The sequence below is a fragment of the Eubalaena glacialis genome, chromosome 13 (genome assembly GCF_028564815.1).
Source record: "Eubalaena glacialis isolate mEubGla1 chromosome 13, mEubGla1.1.hap2.+ XY, whole genome shotgun sequence".
Classification (NCBI taxonomy): domain Eukaryota; kingdom Metazoa; phylum Chordata; class Mammalia; order Artiodactyla; family Balaenidae; genus Eubalaena; species Eubalaena glacialis.
Window position 1 is genome coordinate 75,489,872 of NC_083728.1, and position 12,480 is coordinate 75,502,351.

The 12,480-nt window shown below is 41.8% G+C and overlaps 1 long non-coding RNA gene across 1 annotated transcript in view; it reads left to right on the forward strand.

Annotated features, from left to right (window-relative positions):
- The first annotated feature begins 4,668 nt into the window (after window positions 1-4,668).
- Window positions 4,669-12,480, forward strand: part of LOC133104278 (uncharacterized) — a 244,095-nt gene continuing 236,283 nt past the window's right edge. Inside the window, exon 1 of the long non-coding RNA XR_009703509.1 lies at window positions 4,669-4,690. This is a non-coding gene — a long non-coding RNA (uncharacterized LOC133104278). The remainder of the gene's footprint in view (window positions 4,691-12,480) is intronic.

Here is a 12,480-nt window from a genome sequence, read left to right on the forward strand (position 1 = left end):
TGCTGTCTTCTGGAGGCCAGCAGCTGGGGGTGGGGTGGGGTGGGAAGGCTGAACTCATGTCCAAAGGCCGAATCCCCACTGGCAATCCGTGGGCAAGAGCTTTTAAAGGAGAGTTTCAGGGGTGTAGAGGTGGAGGGAAGAGGATCCATGCAGAAACAGCACAGTCAGCTCTGATAGTCATCTTGAAATTGGTCCTGCGGTGGTCTGATCAGCATCATCTTGATTGTTTCAAGTACAGTTAATCTTCAGTCCTAGGGTCAGTTTGTTCCCATTTCCTTGAGGCCAATTCTCGGAATTGTGGCAGCTTATGTCATGGCTACAGACTGATCATCATGTAGTTAACTTCTTCCACCTGGTAGGGGTTTCAGTATCTATAAGACAGCTCACAGGATATGGCTCAGAATATTACCTATAGCCCTTGAGGAGGAACTAAAGGTCCTTGACTTTGTTAATGACTAAACTATTATTATTATGTCCTGTTTGACTGCTTTCCTTTGCTTCTGTATTTTCTCACTTCTCTTATTAAAATTATTCTTTGGCTAAAGTTTTTCTACAGACAAAAGGCAAGTGGAGGACATGGCAGGGAAGGACCACAGGGTCCTGCTCTGTTTCAGATTGAACCTAGTTTTGTGACTGACATGTAAATCTTTTGTGTAGTTTCTCAAATAATGCTATCAGTAAGACAATGACTACTATGACTGCTACTGTTACTACTGGTATAGAGCTAGTGTTTGTTGCTCTCTTACTAGGTCTGGAGTTGACTGTATTTTAGGGATTGTCTTACTTGATCCTACCGTCTCGATGAGTAGTTCTCCTATAATCCTCGTTTTATAAATGTTGCTCTCCATATTCTCACATGTTACTTTCTGTTCTGGCTAATATTCCAGATGCCTAAGAAGCTCATGTGTTTCTGTGTGACTGGCTTATGCCTTCAGTCATATAGGTTTTGTTCTTGTTTTTAATTTTTTTTTTAGAAGATCAAAAGCCCTGTTTTGAGGCAAAATGAAGTCGCCTGGCATGGTGTCCCCTTACATCTGTTGCTATACCACTGGATGTTTTGACCTCACCATTTTGACCCCTTTGTTTTGACTTTGGGAACACTTGTTCCTGCTCTTTTGACCCTGAGAACATTTTGAATCCAAGACTTGTAATTAGAATCATATCAACTCAGATGGACTTTCCATTCAGAAAGTGTTTTCCGGAGTAAATTCCATTGAGCCAATTTAATCCCTTGATCAATTTTCTCCATAGCAGTTAAACCATTTCCAAAAATGTTAACTCGTACTAAAATTATTTTCATTTGGTTCAATTCTTTTCCATTTAAAATTTGAAACAAAATTTGATGTATTGATTAGGTATTATCCAAGCAAATTTTATTGATTCTGGCTTCTACTTTGTGTAATAGTCCTTATTTCTATTAAGTCTATTTTTTTTCCTGGGTCAAAATATACAAATCTAATTTTTTTAAAAAACAAAATTTGATTCTTCTGTCAATTTGTAGTCAGTAACAAGTTGTGTTTTGTGGTTTTCGCTGTTATCAGTTTTATTTAGCATTGATTATTTATACCAGTAATTTAAAAATCCACCCATCACAAACTGAATTAAAATAATGATGCTTTCTATTTCTTATTCACAGGAAATTGTGAAAATTGTTCTGTGCACATGTGTATGAAAGAAAAAAAGGTTAAAGAGAGAGAGAGGAGGGAGAGGAACAGAGTAGGAGGAGGAGGAACAGAGTAGGAGGAGGAGGAAAGAGACAGAGATAGAAATAGAGATGTAGAGAGAAAGACACAGATGGAAGTGAGACCTAGCAAATGAGAGAGAGAGGAAAAGAGAGATTGAGAGGGAGATTGGTTGAGAGAGAGGAATGCTGTTTGCCAAGCTTTCAAAACTTTGTCAGAATTTAAATGTCCATGGGGGTCAAAATGTCAGGATATGAGAGCCGTGTTTGCCATTGATCAGTGATGGAGAGTAAGGTCATCCTGAGCAGAGGAGCTGAAGTCCTCATTAGCCTTAGGGAGGAGCATGGAGGAAAGGTCTGAAGCCAGCAAGAGTATCCAGAGAGCAGCATGCAAGGCACTGCTTGACAGTATGGCTCTCCAGATTCACTACAAAAATACAGACTACTAGGCAATGCCAACCTGATATCCAAAATCACTTGAAATAACCTGCAGCTGAGAGTCGTGGACTCCTGTTGTCTTTAGCATTTTCAAGATGAGAGGCCATTGGTGTGGATTTACATTGTATCTTACAAATCCAGTAGAAAAGAGGGCTGGTGCCTTCCAGAACCTCATTTTCAATGACTATCCATTTCCTATTGGATGAAGTTCAACTGCTGTTAACACAGAATACTAGATCCTTCACAATCTGGTAGGTGTCCACCTCGCAAGCATCCATGCCAGTGGACACTTCACTTAGGCTGCTCCGAATGTTTACTGTTCACAGAGCACTGTGATGCCTCCTTGCTCTCTCCATGTTAGTTTTGCCTGGAATTCCATTTCCTGCCTTCTGCCTGGAAAACTCATACATATCCTTCTGAGCCCTTCTTGAAGGGGTTCTTTCTTCTGTGAATTAGGTAGAGGGTGGAAGAGACGTGGTGGTGGGGGTACTGTTTTGAATGTGAAGCACAGGGGAGTGACTGGGGCACACTGTGTGCTGGGGGCAGACAGAGAGGGGCTTGGAGGTAATCCAGGACTAGGAGGGGAACTAAGAGAAACAGGCAATTAGGAGGGATTGGGGACATAATAAGGTCTGAAGGAGATTGGGGGAGATACAGACTTAAACTTGGAGGACGTTACAGAGAATGCGAGGGGAGGGAGGATGTGAAGAATTGGATGTGACTAGAGGTAGCTGGAAGGCAGTAGAGGTCAGGGCTGGGGAGAGTCAGTTGTGCACCCCTCTGTCCTCTATAGCACCCCATGAAGACCCTAATACAGCACTGAACACATTGGGTGCTGGATGCTGTGTCACTTGCCTTCCATAATCTGTGAGCTCCTCTCTCAGCCCTGGGCCATGGTTGGGAGAAGTGTGCAATGACTGAGCCTCCATCCCCATGGGAGAAACTCTCTGTAAAGAAGGAATGAGCTGGGAGGCAGTACCCCCACCCCCCACTCAGTCTTTAGGAGGTACCTGCTCATCTTTCCGCAAGACAATCTCTACCACATCACTAAGCTATGCTGTTAAAGCACCAGAAGACCACTAGTTCTGATTCAAATTCCCCCCAGCATTCTTCTCCATGCCACCTGTTCATCTCCCTCACTGGGTAGAACCCAGGTTGTGAAACTGGAGGTCTTTACCTGAATTTTCTCTTGAACTTAAGGTCTCATTAGGTTCTTTGCCTGGGCTCTGTCCTGGGCTGAAGGTGAAGATCATTTGCTAAAAGTTAGGAGCTAGGTTGAAAGAGAAATGTAAAGTGAATTCACCTAATAGGGACATCTGGAGGAAAAAGTGTCTGTGATTCTCTTATGAACTGCTGCATGTGACTTGTGTGACCTTGTGTTAGCCGTTTGATCTGTCTGAGCCTGAGTTTCTGCATCTTCAAAATGGGGATCAAATAGCTATCTTGTAGAGCTGTCGTAATAAGTAAATGTGTTATGGTACATTTAATGTTTATTTTTTCTATTTAGATTCTAATACTGTTTCAATTGATTTTTCTGTCTGGTTTAAGGTTGGAATTTAACTTAATTTTTTCCTGAATGAATAGAAAATTGTACAAAACACCTTTTATTGAATAACTCCCTCTTGCCTTCATCAATGAGAAATTCCATTTTTACCATACACTGAATTCTGATCTGTCCATTTCTGGGCACTCAAATTGTGTTCTATTAATCCATTGGCCTACTCCTGGGCTAGTGTCTTACTGTTTTAGTCTTGCGGTTTCACAATCTGTTGTGATGTGTGGTCCTCTATCATTGTTCTCCTATTACGAGATTTTCTTGGGCTGTTCTTAGGCGTATGTTTTTCCCCCCTAGATGAAGGTTCTTATCGAGTTACTAAAATTTTGATTTGGAAAATACAGTTTTTAAAAAAATGATCTAGCTGCTTTTTAACTGTAACACCATTTTTACTTGAAAGAACAATGACAGATAAATGATGGTTATTCAGATATGGGTATTTCCTGAGAATGAATGAAGTGAGTCTATAACTTTAAGGAAGGCAACTGACAGTATTGCAGATGCTCAAGTTCATCCTCCAGGAGAAAATTAGAGTTTCAGAAAACGTGTATGTGCCACCCACCATGAGCTCAACAGCTTCCCAATTCTTAAAGACATTTCTGATGAAATGGGTGATATTAATTGATGAAGTTTAAAAAATGTTGCATAATGAAATGCATCACCTTTTGGAAGTTCTGCATAGCTCAGTGAACCAATAATTTCCAAATGACCAATGCATGATGTTGCAAAATCTTGCAAGTAAAAGACCCATCAAACTATATGATTTACCAATGTATTTTAATGTAGCAGAATATGAAAAGTTCGTTGATAGGATTTCATAGTCTGTATTGCAAATAACCCTTAAGAAAATAAGCGCTTGTCAAGTTTGGGGATTGTTTCAAAGAAGAATATCCATAGTTATCTGAAAACATTGTTACAATACTATTCTCTTTTCAGTTACATATCTGTGTGAGGCTGGATTTTCCTTATTACTTCAATCAAAACAACATATCACAGAAGACTGAATGCAAAAGCAGGTAAGAGAATCCAGCTCTTTTCTATTAAGTCATATGTTAAAAAGATTTGCAAAAAATATGCAAAACAACACCACTCTTCTTGCTAAATGTTTTGTTTTGGAACAAACTATTCTATATATTTATTTGTTTTATTATTTTATTCTTCATAAAGATAATTTATTATATTACCATGTAATGAATTAGTTATTTTTAAGTGAACAAATAGATTAAAATTAAAAAAAAATTCTACTTTAATTTCTAATGTGGTAAAATTTGCTACTTGTAATACACACAAACAGATTTCTCTAAGACTGTAAAGGGATCCTGAGATCAAAGTTTGAGAACTACTGGTCTAGGCTATGCTGCTGTCCACCAGGCCATGAGCTGCAGGTGGCATTGCTAAAAATATGGAAACAGCCTGGGTCCCTGAGAAGATCCCTACAACTCACATTGGATTGTTATGTAAATGAGAAATAAACCTTCACTGTGTTAAGCCCCTTAGGTTTGGTAGTATAGCCTAGCCTAACCTGCCTAACGCACGCACTCAGATCTGCGCTTTAGGGAGATGATTTCAGAGGTGGTGTGAAGGATTGGTTTGGGATGGGGATGAGGATTCAGGATGAAACTGAAAACAGGGAAATGAATTGTGAAGTCATTTCAGTGGTCCAGTCCAAGGTCTGAACTGAGGCTATGGTAGAAGGCTACAGAGAGGGAGGAACAGCTATAAGATGCATCAAAGACAGAATTAGCTGTATTTGGTTAGCAGTTGTGGGGAGGTAGGAGGAGAAGGCAGAGAAGTCTTAAGAGGTTGAATTTTGGTCCCTGGGGAAATAGTGAAATTATTTATAAGATCAGTAACTCAGTATGCCTAGAAGAAATTTTATGTGTTTTGAAGGGAAAGGAAATGATGATTTCCATTTTGAACACTTGAGTTTGTGTTGCCTGTGGGCCACGCAGAGATAAGCATAACAAATACTTATGGTTCTTACTATGTGCTATGCATTATTTTAGGCACCAAACATACTAACTCATTTAACATATACAACAATCTTAAGGAGGTACTCATATTCTCCCCACTTTATAGTCATGGGAGACTGAGGCATGGGAGTGAAGTGATTCATCCAAGTGAAGTGATCACCCAGCTAGTAAGTGACAGACTGGTGATTGACACCCAAGCACTTGGGTCTTAGACATTACTGTGTTATTTAGACATTATGTCATTCTGTCTCTTTATGTTATTCTATCCTTACGTTATTCTATCTCTTGATGCTCAGTAGCTAGTTAATAATCTGAGTCCTGGGTTCAAAGAGAGTTCTGGGTTGTTCCAAACATTAGACTGTGTATTTGTAAATTCCATCAGAAAGTCACTTATGTCAGCAAGGATAATACTTTGCGCTCTTTCCGTCTGTCTGGCCACATCAGGAGCAGGAGGATTGAGCTAACTCCGCTAAACAGCCCTAGCCTGATGGCCCATCTGAAGGTATGGCAACTCCTGTTAGGTTTCCCCACTTCACAGAAGGAGAACCCAGCCTGTCACAAGCTGGCTTGGAGGACCATGCCTTTAAAACAAACAGGGGAATGTCTGTGAAAGAATGGGGGTAGCCACCAGGGTTTTCCAAGAACTGCAAGGATTCATCTTTGCTGAGTTGTCTTCTAGACTCTGGATGAATGAGTGCCCTGCACTGCACACCTCCAGGGGGCATCATTCACATCTTATTCTGTTTGAATGGTGAGCTCTGGAGTTGCTTCGTGTACCGACATACCTCACTCTTACCATTAGCATCAGTTTCCCATTTTCCTGTGGACCGATTTTTGAGTAACTATGTTAATATTTGGCATCCATTCTTGTATTAACCTGACAATGATTAGGTCCTCAAGTCTGCTCTTACCTTATCAAACAAGATTTGGAATCTAATTTATGCTTATATCAAATCACAGTGTTTTGGCTTTTCCACTCCTATTCGATGTTTCCCGCTCGTAATGTAGGTGCCTCAGTGTCTGAGTGAGGAAAGAAAAGAAAGCTCTCAGTACAGCCCAGGAAACTCTACCTAATACTCTGTGATATTCTGTGATAATATTCTTTTCTCTATATGAGAAAAGAATCTGAAAAAGAATGAATATGTGTGTATATATATAACTGAATCACTTTACTGTACACCTGAAACTAACACAACATTGTAAATCAACTATAGTCCAATAAAATTAAGAAAAGAGATATCTAGGAAAATAGTAAGTTATCCAAAAAAAAAAAAAAAGCTCTCAGATTTTCACATTCTCTGTGGGGCAGTGTGAGGCTTGTGCAGGGGGCAGGGAGGGAAGGGTCCTGATGGACATCTGCCCTCTCCATTTAGGGGACCTTATAGGGGAAGTAAAAAGAACATCCCCAGGACTTTAGTCATCTCAAGTCCCCTGCAACCCCATCCTAAGGAGCCTCTGTTAGAGCTAGGATAAAATCCACAAGAGATTTGTTTCAAGATGTACCGAGAGTTTCCTCGATTTATAGCCTAAGTCAACTGAGGACCGTCGGCTCTTTCAAGGTAAGTGTACAATGGGCAGATGTGAAGTGCCAGGATGCCTCATTGAAACGAAAGCTTTATTTCTTTGATTCAGATCCATATGTGTAGCATGCTTCCTATGTTCTAGTCGCTTTCATACAATTTTTTGAAGTCATTATTTGTATGCCAGATGTCAGCTGCCTGGGTGTTCCTACAGCCTTCAGCACACTGGGTTTACCCGTCCTCCGAAATGTACATAAAATTGGTGTTGGCCTTGTAAACGTCGGAGTTCCCTGGGGAGAGGAACGGGCAGCCTCTCTTTATAGAGGTGTGGGCAGGATGAAGGAGCCAGCAAGAGCTGGTGAAACACACAGGAATAGCAACAGTGGGGAGCCATTACCACTGTGGGGGAGGGATGAAGGGAGAAACAGTGTTACTGGAACCTGAAAGCCCTACATGTGGGATGGGGCCAGCCAGCCAGGAGTGGTGGTGGTAGGTGGGCTGAACCAGAGCCTAGCAGGGGGCCAGGTGTAAATACCACCCCCGGCTCTGTCTCCTCTCACTCTCTGAGCTCTTGCTGTCACCTCCCACTGGCTGCTTCTATCCAACAGGTAAGGGATACCTGGGGATTCAATCTGCAGAAGTCATTACTCCCTAAACACAGAGTAGAGCAGTGAAGAGTGTAGAATGGGACTGGCACCACTTGCAACCCCATATATGGTAGAAAACCCATTTTTTTCTAGACGTTCTTAGGGGGACTTATGCTAGAAGCAGGAAAGGAGACCCAGAAGAAACTAGGTTACACTGTCATAAACAGCCAACCTCTACATCTTACCGTGGCTTGCCGTTGTATCGTTGCCATGCAGGGCTCAGCTGCATGCGGTCTCTCGGGCCCAAGCTAATGGTGCTCTGCCTTCTGGTAGGTTCTAAAGGGAACAGGAAGTCTTCTCAGTGCTGAGGGTGAAAGAGAATTGTGCATGTGCTTTTCACTGCTTCATTGTGAAAATGACAAACATCCCCTCCACTCACATTTTATTGGTCGTCTCTTATTTTCTAACATCCGTTCCCTACCCTACTTGAAATCCCTTCCTCTCTCCTTTGAATTTATCCCTTCTTCCCATTAGCTTACTTGATGCTAAATTCCTGTTCATTTCTTATTAAAAAATTTAGTTATCCCTTTTTTACTTACCCCAGATGAACCTGGTTTTGTTTAGAATGTCTCATTTTATAAGCCAAACTACCTACTGAAATATGTTCTTATGAAAAGATAGATCAGTTCCCTTCTCAGAGGAATTTGGAGGTTACCTTTTAAGGAGACTCATTTTTGTCCCTTCACATATAATTTCTCCATTAAAAAATGACAACTGAGAGTCAGAGAAGGGGAGTGAATTACTTATGGTCATACAGGATTTGACTGATTTCCTAACTCTGCGTCCATAGCTCTTTTCTTTATCCTGTACCATCTCCCTCTCTGTATTTTCTTCTTGGAAAAACCACCCTTAGCTTAATACCATCTGCCTGGTTTTCTTTAATCTTGTGCAGTTGAGCTCTGCATATAAAGAAGCCAGCACCTTGGTGAGAATCGTTAATTTTCAGAAGCTTTTATTTCAGTGACTCCAAAGATAATTGCTAAAAATAGGTGCACTCCCTGCAAGACACAGTTAAAATCAACTCATTTTGTGGTCAGGGTTCCCAAAGGAGTGAAGATGTGCAAAGAATGCAAGTGTTTCAGCAGCCGTGACAAATCTCCCCCACGGATGGGCGTGCAATAAATAATGATTTCTCAGAGGCAGCCTTTGGTGCTCGGAGTTGGGGTGGGTGGGTAGAGATGCCTGGCGATGTCCAGATAGGCTTAGGTTTTTCCAAAAGGGAACATGCATCATTTCCCATGAATGCAGGAGTGCAGTGGGAGAAAGGTTACTGGGGACCTCACACCTGGGATTATGGGTATTTCAAAACTCCACGAATATCTTCTCTGTGTGTGAAACCTTCAATTAATGTTGGTAATACTCTTTAGCATCTGAAGCAGACCTCCCTACTAGTATAAGTTCAAGGTCTAAAAGAAATTAGCAGCCAGTCCTATTTTCTCTACTCCCCACTTTGGCCCAGCGAGGAAGGTAGTTCTGTTAACTCTTCTGCTTTATAATAAGTGTGGGGAGGAAGCTTATGCACTTGGGCAAGACTTAGCTTACCTCCTTGTTCGGTGTACCAGTGGGCATGCTTCCATCCTTCCTTCTCTCTGTCCGTGGTTTTCCTCCTTCCATCTCTCCCCGCCTCTCTTTCTCCTTCTCTATGTCTCTCCCTGCTTCTCTCTATCTCTCCTCCTTCCTCTTTTGGACCTGCCTTCTCCCAGGTACAACAAGGGTTGGCATGTCTTTCTCTTTATTTTTTTTTGTTTAGTAACATTGGAATTTTATTATTAAACATATTTAAACATTTGACATTTCAGAGGAGTGATATTTAGTCTTCACTGTAGCTGCTGGATTGTTCTAGCAGTCACTAAAACACACGTTTCTCAGTTTCTCAGTTTTTCAAGTGAGAAAGGTAGAGAAGCAAAGTGTCTTGAGGGTAATATCTCACAATATATCACTTTCTTTTCCTCATATTCTTTTTCAAAATTTATTTACTTATTTTTTTTTTAATAAGTGTTTTTTTAAACTTTGGGTTTATTTATTTATTTATTTATTTATGGCTGTGTTGGGTCTTCGTTTCTGTGCGAGGGCTTTCTCTAGTTGCGGCACGTGGGGGCCACTCTTCATCGCGGTGCGCGGGCCTCTCACTATCGCGGCCTCTCTTGTTGCAGAGCACAGGCTCCAGACGCGCAGGCTCAGTAACTGTGGCTCACGGGCCTAGTTGCTCCGCGGCATGTGGGATCTTCCCAGACCAGGGCTCGAACCCGTGTCCCCTGCATTAGCAGGCAGATTCTCAACCACTGTGCCACCAGGGAAGCCCTATTTACTTATTTTTATTGAATGTCTTTCTCCTTTTGAGGATCAGGCAGCCTCGCCTGTGTTTGTTCCAACTTCTCAGCCTGTAACTAGGTGGGTAAATCTGGATCATACTGGCCTCAAAGCGCAGATTTGTAAGGAGAGCCATGTAATGCTCTCCAGCTCAGCTAAGTTAAGAACTCATTCCTCTCTTGATCCTCTTCTGGGTCTTTGCGTCTTTTACTGAAACTGGTTAGGATCCATATAGGGAGGAAAGGGCATGACTGATGTCCCTGAATTTTCAACATATAGAGAGTTGGCTGGGAAGTCTTAAAAATTCCACACAAGGGGGAAAAAAATAAGAAAGCATAAAAAGAAATGAAAAAAGTTTCCACACAAGGACTAGCACTTGAGGAAAAAGAACAATGTGGTAACAGATGCTATTGATGGGGCCCCAAAGGCCAAGGTCAGCTCTTGGAGGCAGAAGGTTTCAGCAACTGGAAGACTTTAGTATGGATGAACATCAGGGGCCTTTAACCTGAGTTCCAGCACCTTATTTTGTAGACACAGGTGGTTTTGACAGATTTGGGTCATATATTTGTAGTTTCAGCAGAACTCCAGCTGGGGCCCTCAGACTCGGGCCCTGGGGTTAGGGAGAGAAGAGATTCATCCTACGGGGTCAAGAAGACTTTTCCAGGAACTGAAACAAGCAAAGATTCTTGTCTCGGTTGGAGATACTTGTATTTTTCTTGAGCCAAGTTTTTTCTCAGCTACCTTAGGAGTAGCTGTGTTGGAAAAGGCAAGGTCTTATTAAGAGCTAGAGGAACATGGGCTTCTCCTCAATCAAAGCCACAAGACAAGAGGGCCAGTGTAAAGACTGGGTGGATGTATTTTGTGCATCTGCTCCACGCGCTTGGCTCACCTCTAATTTCAGTGTTGGTGCTGGAGGACCATTCCCGTGGATGCTGGCAATATTCTGCTAGTATCTTATCTCCTCCTTCACACCTCAGTGTATTTTTCTGAAGCCACATGACAGCCTGGAAGAGCAGGGAAGTTAACAAACCCTGAGGTAACCCTCAAAGGATAGGGGATGGGAGAGAGTGAACAAAGACCCCTGCCACCTGTCCTTCATAGGGACAATCCTGAGGTGCAGTACTGTTCCTCAAAGGGTCATCAGTGGGGTTGAGTCCCAGCTGCCCACAGCATTAACCAGCTCAGAACTGCGCCATTGTGACGGTTACCCTTTTCCTGCCTCATTCTCACCACCCCCTTATTGTTGCTTCCAGGGGTTACATTCCAAATCAGTACTCAAGTCCTCAGCTATTACTGCTTTCATAATAGTAATTCAATAGTAATTCATTATTACAAGGGAACCAAATTAAGACACTAGATGATCCCTTGTGTGTCAAATGCTTGGAGAACTAAACTGGCTAGTGGAATTCTAGTTGATTTCTTTCTCCCTTTATCTTGTTTCTCATCCAGCGTTAAGGGACTATGAGTGTCGAGTTCAGAGGAAGTAAGAAAATAGGTGGCAGAAAGGGTTGTTTTTTTTTTTAAATTAATTAATTAATTAATTAATTAATTTTTGGCTGTGTTGGGTCTCCGTTTCTGTGCGAGGGCTTTCTCTAGTTGCGGCAAGCGGGGGCCACTCTTCATCGCGGTGCGCGGGCCTCTCACTATCGCGGCCTCTCTTGTTGCGGAGCACAGGCTCCAGACGCGCAGGCTCAGTAGTTGTGGCTCACGGGCCTAGTTGCTCCGCGGCATGTGGGATCCTCCCAGACCAGGGCTCGAACCCGTGTCCCCTGCATTAGCAGGCAGATTCTCAACCACTGCGCCACCAGGGAAGCCCCGAAAGGGGTTTTTAATGCTACCTTTTCAGTAGCTTGGGGAATTAAAAAGTAGGAAAGGCAAGATTTGGGGCAAAAGCATATGACAGAGGTCATCACTTTTATTTGAATTAGTGCTAGCAGAAGCAGTACCGGGACTTTGCCAACCATGGGAATTATTAAATTTTTAGACCTTTCCCAGCGGCATGAGGTTAAAAAATAATGGTGTCATATTTATTGTTTTAATTCATATTTCTTTAATTATAGTTAGAGTATTTTTCCTTATATTTATTCATCATTGTTATTTTTTTTTTCTGTAAGCTGAATATTCCACAAATTATTTAACAAATCACTTAGATGATATTTAGGTCAAGCCCTCTTTCTAACTGTTATAAGAAATGCTACAATATACATATGGAAAAACACCCGGTCTTCCTCATTACTAAAGTATAGCACATTGAAAGAACAATGTCATTTTTTCTATACATTTTTGTTGCAAATATTGAAATGTTTGGTAACACCAATGTACACAGTTTTGCAGGGGAATTGGCACTGAGATTGAC